The following is a 10,972-nucleotide window of genomic DNA, read 5'->3' on the forward strand; positions in this document are numbered from 1 at the left end:
ATTGGACGTTGTGGTACTTCGTTACGTAGGTTTGTACTTCCAACGGCTCAATACCACGCCCCTGGCGGGAACTCACAACACCCCTGGCGCGAGCTCACCACGCCCCTGGTATAAAAGCATCCTGTTTCAGTTCAAAACCTCTGTAGCGAGTCAGGAGTTGTAATTGCGAGTATAGAAAATTATCAGGATAGCATATATTATCATCTAGTTAGCACAGCCATTTGTATAGTTATTTAGATTAATTCGTGTAGCCTAGTTAGTTAATTAGCATAGTTGTTAGTGTAGCATTGTTAGAAATTCTCTTCACTTGCTTTCAACATCCTAATTAAGAAAATACAGATATATAATGCAGTTGTAAGTACATGTTTAGCTTTTCTTCTGATATTTTTGCCGCCTGTCATGTCTACAGATAATTTTCATACCTCAGACGCTTTCAGACAAACCCTGACAAGCAAATGGTTGCCGTGGTAACAAACAACAAATCCGTAACGTGCTAGACTGCTGGCGTATGTAGTCTAACTTTTATTTAATGCATGAGGAATATTTAAAATGAGGAAATCTGTTGTAATAGGCTATTAGGTTTGAACTTATTGGTCCTGCGCTTTTTTAGTGGCATTCAGTATAAGTATATGGCTGTTCAATGTTCATAGATTAGTTAGTGATCTCATTCTCTCTTGCGCTGCTGCTTCGCTAGCATGAATGAATGAATGAATGAAAGCATCGTCGGCATCGGGAGTTAAAGCAGTTTGAGCCTACAAACTCTGTGTCTACAGACATTTCACCCTCCTCCAGTCCACTTCAGGTGAAGGTGGTGGAGAAAAGTCCTCTAGTTTAGATGACTGCTCTGTTGCAAAACTACTGTCCTCACTCCAGTCACTATCCATCTTTGCGAGTCTGACAGCTGTCAAACAAGTTGTCACTACGGGTCTCAGGTGCACGCCCCCCCGCTCATCCCCGCCCTCGTCCCGTCCCCTCTGTCTCCGCTGGGCTCTGCCCACTTTTGCAGCATTTTTCAAATATTGCCAGAGGGCGGAGTTAGGCTGTGAACAGGGGTTTAGTTACCCTTTAAGCACCGCTGACAATCTAGCTACTGTAAAGCCCTATGAATTAAGTGTTTTGTAATATAACGTGCTAAACAGCATGACGGTAAATTTACAAACAAATGAAAAGAGACACTGTATCATTTGATTTCTTTATTAACATCATTGTTTAGCAATTATTTCTAGTAGCCGAAGGAATCTTTTCTTTCTCTCACTTCTCGGTTAAAACACGGGTGTGTTCATCAGCCCCTGCAAAATCAACACAGATTTTAACATGTGATGAACCATGGTCAGTCTATTAATGCTAACGGTAACGTTACATGGACAAGCTGAGGTAACTTAAACTTGTTAACAGTAGTTTGCTATGTAACCAACAACATTTTGATAATATCAACACTGGTAAAGGAGAAATACATCGTTTAAATTTACTGAAGTTGTGTAACTCTCACATTAAACTGCTAAACAACGAAGGTCTTTGTTTAATGAAAACAGTTAGCCTGACAAGCCAGACCCACATCAAGATGTTTGGTCTGGAAACTCACCATAGACAGGGCTCAATCCGAGGGGCCGGATAAACGGTTGTCTTTCAAACTCCCTCTGCACGCGATAGGATAGCGCTACACCAACCAGAGCAACGACGGTGAAACAGAGCTTGTTAATAGATTAAACATTCACCGTATCCGGTCGGCTAAACTCTGAACTCATCTTCCCTTTTTAAGAACTTCAGTGCCGTTCTTTGTTCTTTTCTCAGAGAAAAGCTTAACCCCAAGTCTTCCAGAATTGCAGTCAAAGCTGATTCGAAAGACCGCCGCCGTTCGCCAGTTTCTGTGTTTACTAGACAACAGAACAGCACGCAAACGCAACTCGGCCGTCGTCATTATGCCGTTATGCTCGCCGACTCTATAAACGATGTGATTGGGCCGTCCAGATTGTGAGGAATACAGCTCAGAAGGGTATTGAGTGTTCCTAGACGACACTTGCGGGCAGATTAAATTTGCTGCCGCTAGGGTGCGTCTAGATTTCTAGGCTAGAAAACAGTGCTATCGGTAGCTGATTTACATTAGTCTAATAATGATCTGATTTGGCTGGAAAAGGACACCCTTAATTTACATCCTTTAAACTTCTAACAAGACAGTCGTTTACTTATATGATGTTAAACAAATACAATTTAACCACAAATAAACAAAAAGTTGTTTCTAAAGTACTTACACTTGAAAACAGCTGCATCTCCGTTTTCCGCCATTTTCAAATATAACGACAGTTCCTCTCTCCCGTGGCATCATGGGATAGTAAAGTGTCCATCGTATGCGCACTTCAGAATCTCGCCGGAAGTAGTAGGCCATCCCGGTACTTTTCGCATACTGTTTTTCGAATTCTATGAATTCGGACATACTACTCTGCTCACGTACTGTTTTTCGCCTACTATATAGTATGGAAGTACGTGATTTCGGACGCAGCCTAACAGATATTGTGTCATCGGAAAGGCGTGGCCTATTTTAGAAATCTGCATAGGTCAACGATCATGCACAGAATGCACAATCTGTCCTGATCTTGGGTGTTTTGTGTCATATTACATTAATAATGGTATAACTAAAGTTAACTATCCGCGATCGCGGGGTGTCATATTACATTGTGCATTCATTCTTTTATTACTTCAGATAAGTTACCTGTCCTGATCACTGATGTTTATTGTCATCCACCACAGGAACTTTACCCAGGAACCAGGAACTTTGGGTGGTACTCGGTGGCTGTGTCCGAAATCGCCCCCTATACCCTTAAATAGGGCACTATTTGAGGGGACAGCCATTTGTAGTGGTGTCCGCAACCATAGTGGACGTTTTTGAGTGCAATCATCAATCACACAATGCATCGCAATAACAAGTGTACAGCCGATTTAGTACGAGCAATGGTTGGAGAAGAGACTTGTTCGATGAACCAGCGCTGCGCAGACCGATCGGTGTACATCATCAAAGTACCGTAAGAGCGTTTCGAGAGCAAACGACTCCTTATGCTTTTGGATCGCTCTCTGTTGTGCTCTCAACCAGTGTTGCCACAGTTACTTTGAAAAAGTAATCTGATTACTGATTACTGATCACTCCTTTAAAAAGTAACTTAGTTACTTTACAGATTACTTGATTTTAAAAGTAACTAAGTTAGATTACAAGTTACTTTATTAGTTACATTCAGCAGTTGCCGACAACACCGCTGCCACCTCAAAATAGAAATGACAACCGTTTTTGGCAACACACTTTATTGTATTTATGCCCGAGACTGACGGTCCCGACTTTTTTACGCCCCCTTTTTTAGGCTTCTCCTTCGTTTTATATTTATTTTAATAATTAAAATGAACAATGAGATGTGCTGGTGGAAACAACATGAGACCATGATAGCTTGCGCCACTGTCAAGATATGGCTCGCGCAGGGTTAAAGAGTCCGTTTCTTCAGTGCAGCTGCTAGAGTTATGGCCTTTTTACAACTGGTTCCTTCATTCGTTTTCTCTGACCAGGTATCTATCTGATTGCGAAATGACCAGGAGTAGGCCTAAATGCCTTCCGAGAGTCTTTCCAGACGTATTTAATTCCGATCACTCAAACAAACCAATTCAGAAGGTGCATGAAAGCATTTCAAACTAAACCGGACAAATGTAAATATATCTGGTTGTTTAAACCACATGTGTAAATTTTACTCCTGGCAAATAATTAAAAAATAAATGTGTGAGAGCGTGTTATGTTGTAGTCAGATAGATATGACGGTGCTACTGCAACATCGCTGCAAATGAGTAAAGCAAGCCAACGCATATGGCCGTAAATGAAACTTTAAAATAAGTCACACAAAACACAATCATCTTCAATATAAGTTAATGAGACTAATGATCTTACCAGTGCTTAGGTCGCTCTCTCTCTCATATTGCGATCATTGAATTTAAAATGAGCTGCTGAATAAAATGCTGGAATCTTTTGCTTTGATGTGAACTCCGTTAAATGAGCATATACCGCGGGAATTGAAGATCGGATTTATATTAATTTTGCTGAAGTGTAAGGTAGGCTATAAGACAACCTGCCTGTACTTTTTTTTTTGTTTGTTTAGATTGTGTAGCCCGTTTCGGGTTTTTTGAGCACCGTTGCGAGCATGTTGTGAGCAGTAGGCTAATCTATCAGCTGCCTCAGCTCGTCAGAAATGCCTTTGTGGTGGTATAATAACTAGCCTACTTTGTTTTTAATGTCAAAGTAGTTATATTTCGTTTCGTTTATTTTTTATGTTCATTTAGAAAAATGTTTGGAGCAATTTTTGTTTGTTAAATTAAAGTTTAAATTTTTTTATGTGACGACCCAGTGAGTTTACCGCATGTTTAATAGCCTAGTCTCTCAAACCAACTCTTGAATTGTCTTGCCTATATAAACTTTAATTTAACAAACAAAATTTGGATAATAAAAAACGAAACGAAAAATAACTACTTTGACATTAAAAACAAAACTGAACTATTTTAATGGCTGCAACAATGTAAAAAATAAAATAAATAAATAAAAAACACGGCTCCAGCCCTCGGGCTGAGAATTTTGATAAGCTGTCGGTTTTTACAAAGGAAAATGACTAAAATAGTAACTCACAGTGACTTGGATAAGTAACTTTAATCTGATTACTGGTTTGGAAATAGTAACGCGTTAGATTACTCGTTACTGGAAAAAAGTAGTCAGATTAGAGTAACGCGTTACTATGTAACGCGTTACTGGCATCACTGCTCTCAACGCACGTGAGTCGCGCTCTGAATGGATTACCACTGTCGGATTTGCCCTGTGTATGCCCAATCATTCCCTATTACTCCACTAGTCCACTTAAAGGAGGTAATGAAAAACTAGTGAGCGAATTCTAAAAACGGAAGGCACCAGAGGGGATGTCATTTTGTTTGAGCTTTGCTTGTTTGTTAAAATGAAATAAAATAAATAAAAAAATGTTTACAGTGTGGTTGATTCATTTGTGTCAGGTGCAGTGCTGAACTGCACGAGTATTCCCGCCAGATTTTTATCAGAAGAGAACAGCTGCTGCATCACCATGTCGTGATTTTACGAAATATTATCTTCCTTTGTTCTTCAAATTATTGAACTGAGAGAACAACGAAATTAAGAACTTATCATACAACAACTGAGACGTCGTATTCTCTTACGCAATGGTCAACAGCTTGTAAGTCAAGACGCTTAAAGACAACCCTATAGCGCTCTCTGCTTGTGTGGCACTTAACTTACTGGGAAAGAGTTGTAACTAATAAGCATTTAATTTAAACATAAACACATTTTTATGTAAAACATTTATAGTAGCTTATTGTCATAAATCAAGCCTCTGTGGCTCCCACCGATCGCCACCAGAGGGCCCCCTCACCTGAATATTAATCCTCCCTCCGGACTTCATTACCCACAATCCTTTGCCCTGACTCACCAGCCATCATTGTTTACCCCTGAGTACCATTAGCCTCATCACCTCAGTCTATATAAACTAGGTTCACTCTTTCATTCACTGCGAAGTTTTGTTTTGCTACTGCTGACAACTCTGAGCGTGTTTCCTGTTTCTGGTTTATCCCGTGTACGACTCTAGACTGAATTTCTGGTTTTGATCCCTTGCTGCCTGCCCATTGACCTTTGCTTTGCTCAACTGGATTCCGTTGACTTGGTTTGCTGCCTGCCTTGACCCCCTGCCTGTCCAGTGACTACGCCTCTGCCTTTCCCTGGTTATTCCTGTTGTTGGTGATTGACCTCTGCCTGTTGTTTTACCTTATTGCTAGTCAAATAAAGCTGCATATGGATCCTCAACCAGTGGACTCATCATTACACTTATAATATGTAGGCTACTATTTTTATACTATAGTATTAAAGCCTACTACACTGCAAAAAAAAAAAACAATGCTTTTCTTACTTAGTATTTTTGTCTTATTTCTAGTCCAAACATCTAAAAATTCTTAACACAAGAAGTATTTACTAGACAAGCAAAAGTAATTGTCTTGTTTTTGGGAAAAATAACTCAAAATTAAAAGAGTTTTTGCTTAAAATAAGCAAAATAATCTTAAAACAACATTATTTAGCTTACCCCACTGGCAGATTATTTTATAAATCAGTATAAATCACATTTTGCTTATTTTAAGATTTTTTTTTTTTGAAATTTTGACTAGACAAGACAAAAATACTAAGTAAGAAAACCATTTTTTGCAGTGTATATTGCATGGGCGTCGGAAAATGAGTGTAAAAAATAACAGAAAATGTGCTGGTCATTTTCTGCCAGTACATTATCCAATAATTTCAAAATAAAAATCTTGTATGTTTTGGGGTCAAAATAGTGACGCATGTGACATATATTAATGATATTTCCCACATATCCGATTATCCAATATATATCCAATGCACATATATTTCCCAATTTTTAGGTTGAGCCGCCACCGAGGCAGTACTGCCGCCTCAACCTTTACATCCCAGCCCTATCCATTTTCTATGATGAAGTTAGTGATCTGAGACCAGACTACAGGCTTTCAAGGCAGACACTGACAACTGTTTTCACATTCCTTCGTGGCCATAATGATCATGGCTGGGGCCTTGAGCTTGAAGTACTTGTTTTTGTGTTCTGGTTGGCCAGCGCTACGTCCTATAGGGTGGTATCCAGAGCCTTTGACATACCCCGCTCCACCGTACATGACATTGTTCACCGTGTAGCAAATCAGATTGTGAGCAAAAGAGCCCAAGTGATTCGCTTTCCAGCTGTTGGGGAACTACAGGAGATTGGACATGGATTTGCACAACTAGCAGGATCTGCTGCTTTCAAAAACGCTGTTGGAAGCATTGATGGCTGCCAAGTGAGAATCAAGCCACCAAGTACAGATGCTCAGTGCTACCTCAACCGCAAACTGTTTTACTCGATTCAGCTCCAAGCAGTTTGTGACCATAGAGGCCAGTTTTTAGACATCTTTGTAGGCTACCCAGGTTCAGTTCATGATTCCAGAGTTCTAAAAAACAGCCCACTCTTTTGCCAGCAGCTGTACCCACCTGCAAATTTCTGGATCCTTGGGGATGGTGGGTATCCCTGTATATCTCAGCCAATCTCCCTAGTAACTCCATACAGGGAGCCTGTCACGAGTCCAACACAAGCTTGATTCAACCACCACCATTCAAAGGCACGAAACCTCATTGAGAGGTCCTTTGGGATCATGAAATCGAGATGGCGGAAGCTTTAAAGCTTTGGAGGTGAAGCCGACTTTTGCCCCTGCTGTGATTGCTTGCTGTGCCATTCTACATAACATTTGTCTCACAAGTGGTGACATTCTGGAGCCAGTTGAGGCAGCACTTGAGCCAGATGACCACAATGTTGCACTGCTACAAAACCAAGAACTTCAGGGTGGAGAACAAATAAGAGAGCACCTTGCTGCAGCAGTCTCTGCACCTGGCAGAGATGACATGATCAATCTGACAGCTCTGAGGGATCACGACTGTCCTCTGCTCAGTCGATTCGGATCTGAAAAAATAGTATTATATTATAATAGTATTATAACAGTATTACTATAAATAGTATATATTAACATGGCAATTGGTAACTGGTAATTAACTGATCAACCAGTCCCCTAACATCAGTCTGCAATAACTCGACATATTATAGGATGTTCATTGATGTAATGTAACTATATTTCACTTTTTTTGGTGCAATTATAGAATTACCAATGTATTGTATATAGTCGGACAAATGACTAATTAACTCATTCCCTGTAACCAGTAAGTTCAAATAAATGAATATTGCTTGTAATCGTAAAAATGAGAAGAAGGGAAAAAAAAAACACATTCACATCTTATTAACAATTCTCTCCAACAGGTTAATCAATTTTTCCTCCCTTTGCTCTGATCTTCTCTCCCTGGCATCAGACCTCTCTGCCTCTTTTTCCAGGAACTCCAAAACTGGATCCCTACGTTGTCATTTTGCTGGCAAGGGGGGAGCTTCACTTTCACTTCTTCCAAGCAGGTCTGTCGAGCTGGATGGTGATGTGGTGGAGGTGGATGCTGACGCAATCAGAACAGGAGGCTTAATGGATGGCCTCCCTCCAATTGCTTCATGCATTAGATCAAACCACTTCCAGCTTCCTGCAGTTGTCTCCCCTGACTCAGTACCCAGACCTGATGGTGGCTGCTTCAGTTCCTGCAAACATTTTGGGAAATTATAAGAGTGTATCAAATCCCAGATACTGTTTCATGTTACAAAATCATACAGTATCTAATGTCTTTTAAGCTCCAGAAAGTAAATATGACTATAAAACTAGCCCATAACAATTGTGCAGATATATTGTATAATAATGTATAATTTTGACCTTTACTCTTGACATGATGACACAGCATCTTTACATATAGCATGCACAAAACATATTTAACAACTATTAAAGTGCACGTCACACTGTCAAGCTTTTTGGAGCTTGACAGCCAGTGTTGGGTGAAGCATTGATTGACTGATAGACAACTACTCTGGAAGTGTTTGTAGAGGTGAAGCATTGATTGACTGATAGACAACTACTCTGTAAGTGTTTGTAACTTTTCTCATTTGATTGTTTGTTCATTTGTTGTTGGATAAGTGTGTCTGTGTAGTGCAGTGGTGTGTATTATTCGTTTTGGTGTATTCTGGCGGTGTGTGTGGGAGTTAGCATTTGTTTGGTCATTGCCACGTTGTGAGTGAGCGTTTGTTGGGGCGTGGCCAGCGAGGTATTAAAAGCCTTGTGTGTTTGTATCATTTGGCTAGAGGTGAAGCATTTATTGACTGATAGACAACCACTCTGTAAGTGTTTTTAACTTTTCTCATTTGATTGTTTGTTCATTTGTTGTTGGATAAGTGTGTCTGTGTAGTGCAGTGGTGTGTATTATTCGTTTTGGTGTATTCTCGCGGTGTGTGTGGGAGTTAGCATTTGTTTGGTCATTGCCACGTTGTGAGTGAGCGTTTGTTGGGGGCGTTCCCAGCTGCTTTGAATAACGATACTCAGGTGAGTATAAATAGCGTGCTAGTCTGCGGCAGCGTGAAGCCCTCCTTGTGTGAAGACCGACGAGTTTAAAGACCACAACTCTTCCCTGTGCAACTCCTCCCGAGCAAGGCCCCCGGCAAGGCACTTGAGTATCATCTTCCTTTTCATTATTTGTGTTCGGTTCTTTTCTAATTCCTATCTGGCCTTTTCTCTGATCTGTATTCACCATGTGCTTTCAAATCTCAACTATTACTACTAGCACTCGTAAATCACGCTCTGTACGTGCACGAGACGCCACAATCCTAATAATTTGCGCTATATCCTAACATCCTCTGCTACTTTACTCTCTATTCCAATTGGTCTCTGGAATTGCCAGTCTGCTGTAAACAAAGCAGACTTTATTTCATCTATTGGGACTCATTCTCAGCTCAGCCTCATGGCCCTAACTGAGACCTGGATCAAACCAGAGGACACTGCCACTCCTGCAGCCCTCTCAACCAATTTAACTTTCTCACACACTCCTCGGCCTATTGGGAGGGGTGGGGGTACTGGTTTGCTTATCTCAAATGATTGGAAATTTGATCCCTTACCATCTCTACCGGCCAGTTCATTTGAATCGCACTCAATCACTATTACTCACCCTGTTAAAATCCATGTGGTAGTGGTCTATCGTCCTCCAGGTCACCTCGGTAACTTTGTGGAGGAGTTGGATGTGTTACTTTCTAGCTTCCCTGAGGATGGCATTCCACTGATTCTGCTTGGTGACTTTAACATCCATCTTGATAAACACCTAGCCACAAACGTCAGCACTCTACTGACTTCATTTGACCTTAAGTTAGTATCTACTACGGCTACTCACAGATCAGGTAACCAATTAGACCTCGTCTACACACGCAACAGCTCCACGGACAACACTTTAGTTACTCCATTACACACCTCAGACCACTTTCTCATCACTCTTAACCTCATACTGACTCCTGATGCAACACATACTCCTACACAGATTACCTTTCGGCGTAATCTATGCTCACTCTCTCCCACTCGCCTATCCACTATGGTTTCATCTTCACTCCCTCCACCTGCTCAGTTCTCAGCACTGAATGCTAACAGTGCTACTGACACTCTTTGCTCCACTCTAACATCCTCCATAGACAGTTTTTGCCCACTTTCATCCAGACCAGCCCGCCCCACCCCATCTGCCCCCTGGCTGTCTGATGTTCTCCGTGAACACCGCTCTGGACTCAGGGCGGCAGAGAAGAAATGGCGGAAATCTAAAAACTATACTGACCTTACCTTGTATCAGTCTCTTCTCTCTTCTTTCTCTACAAATGTCTCCACTGCTAAAACAACATACTACCACAACAAAATCAACAAATGCTCTGACTCTCGCAAACTCTTTAAAACATTCTCCTCTCTCATTTGTCCTCGTCCTCCCCCTCCTTCATCAACTCTTACAGCTGATGACTTTGCATCATTTTTCACAAACAAAACATCTCTCATCAGCAACCAGTTCTCCTCACCACAAACTGACACGCACATCTCAACAACTAACACGAACACGCTTCCATCCTTCTCTCCGCTCTCCGAGGCAGATATTTCTAAACTCATCCTTTCCAATCACCCTACTACCTATCCACTTGATCCTATACCCACTCACCTCCTTCAGGTCATTTCTTCTTCAATCACTCCTGCACTCACTCACATTGTCAACACTTCCCTTCACACAGGAACCTTTCCCACAGCATTTAAGCAGGCTCAGGTAACCCCACTGCTTAAGAAACCCTCTCTGAATCCAGCACTTTTAGAAAACTATCGACCGGTATCCCTTCTGCCTTTCATTGCAAAGACCCTTGAGCGAGGTGTGTTCAATCAACTCTCTATGTTTCTTGAACGGGACAACCTCCTAGACAACCACCAATCCGGCTTCAAAAGCGGCCATTCGACTGAGACTGCCTTGCTCTCG

General features: G+C 41.2%; 1 pseudogene; it reads left to right on the plus strand.

The window, feature by feature from the left end:
- The first annotated feature begins 2,946 nt into the window (after positions 1-2,946).
- LOC137083583 (putative nuclease HARBI1) lies at positions 2,947-8,092 on the plus strand (annotated as a pseudogene).
- Positions 8,093-10,972: the final 2,880 nt, after the last annotated feature.

Source organism: Pseudorasbora parva, chromosome 1 (genome assembly GCF_024679245.1).
Source record: "Pseudorasbora parva isolate DD20220531a chromosome 1, ASM2467924v1, whole genome shotgun sequence".
NCBI classification, from domain to species: domain Eukaryota; kingdom Metazoa; phylum Chordata; class Actinopteri; order Cypriniformes; family Gobionidae; genus Pseudorasbora; species Pseudorasbora parva.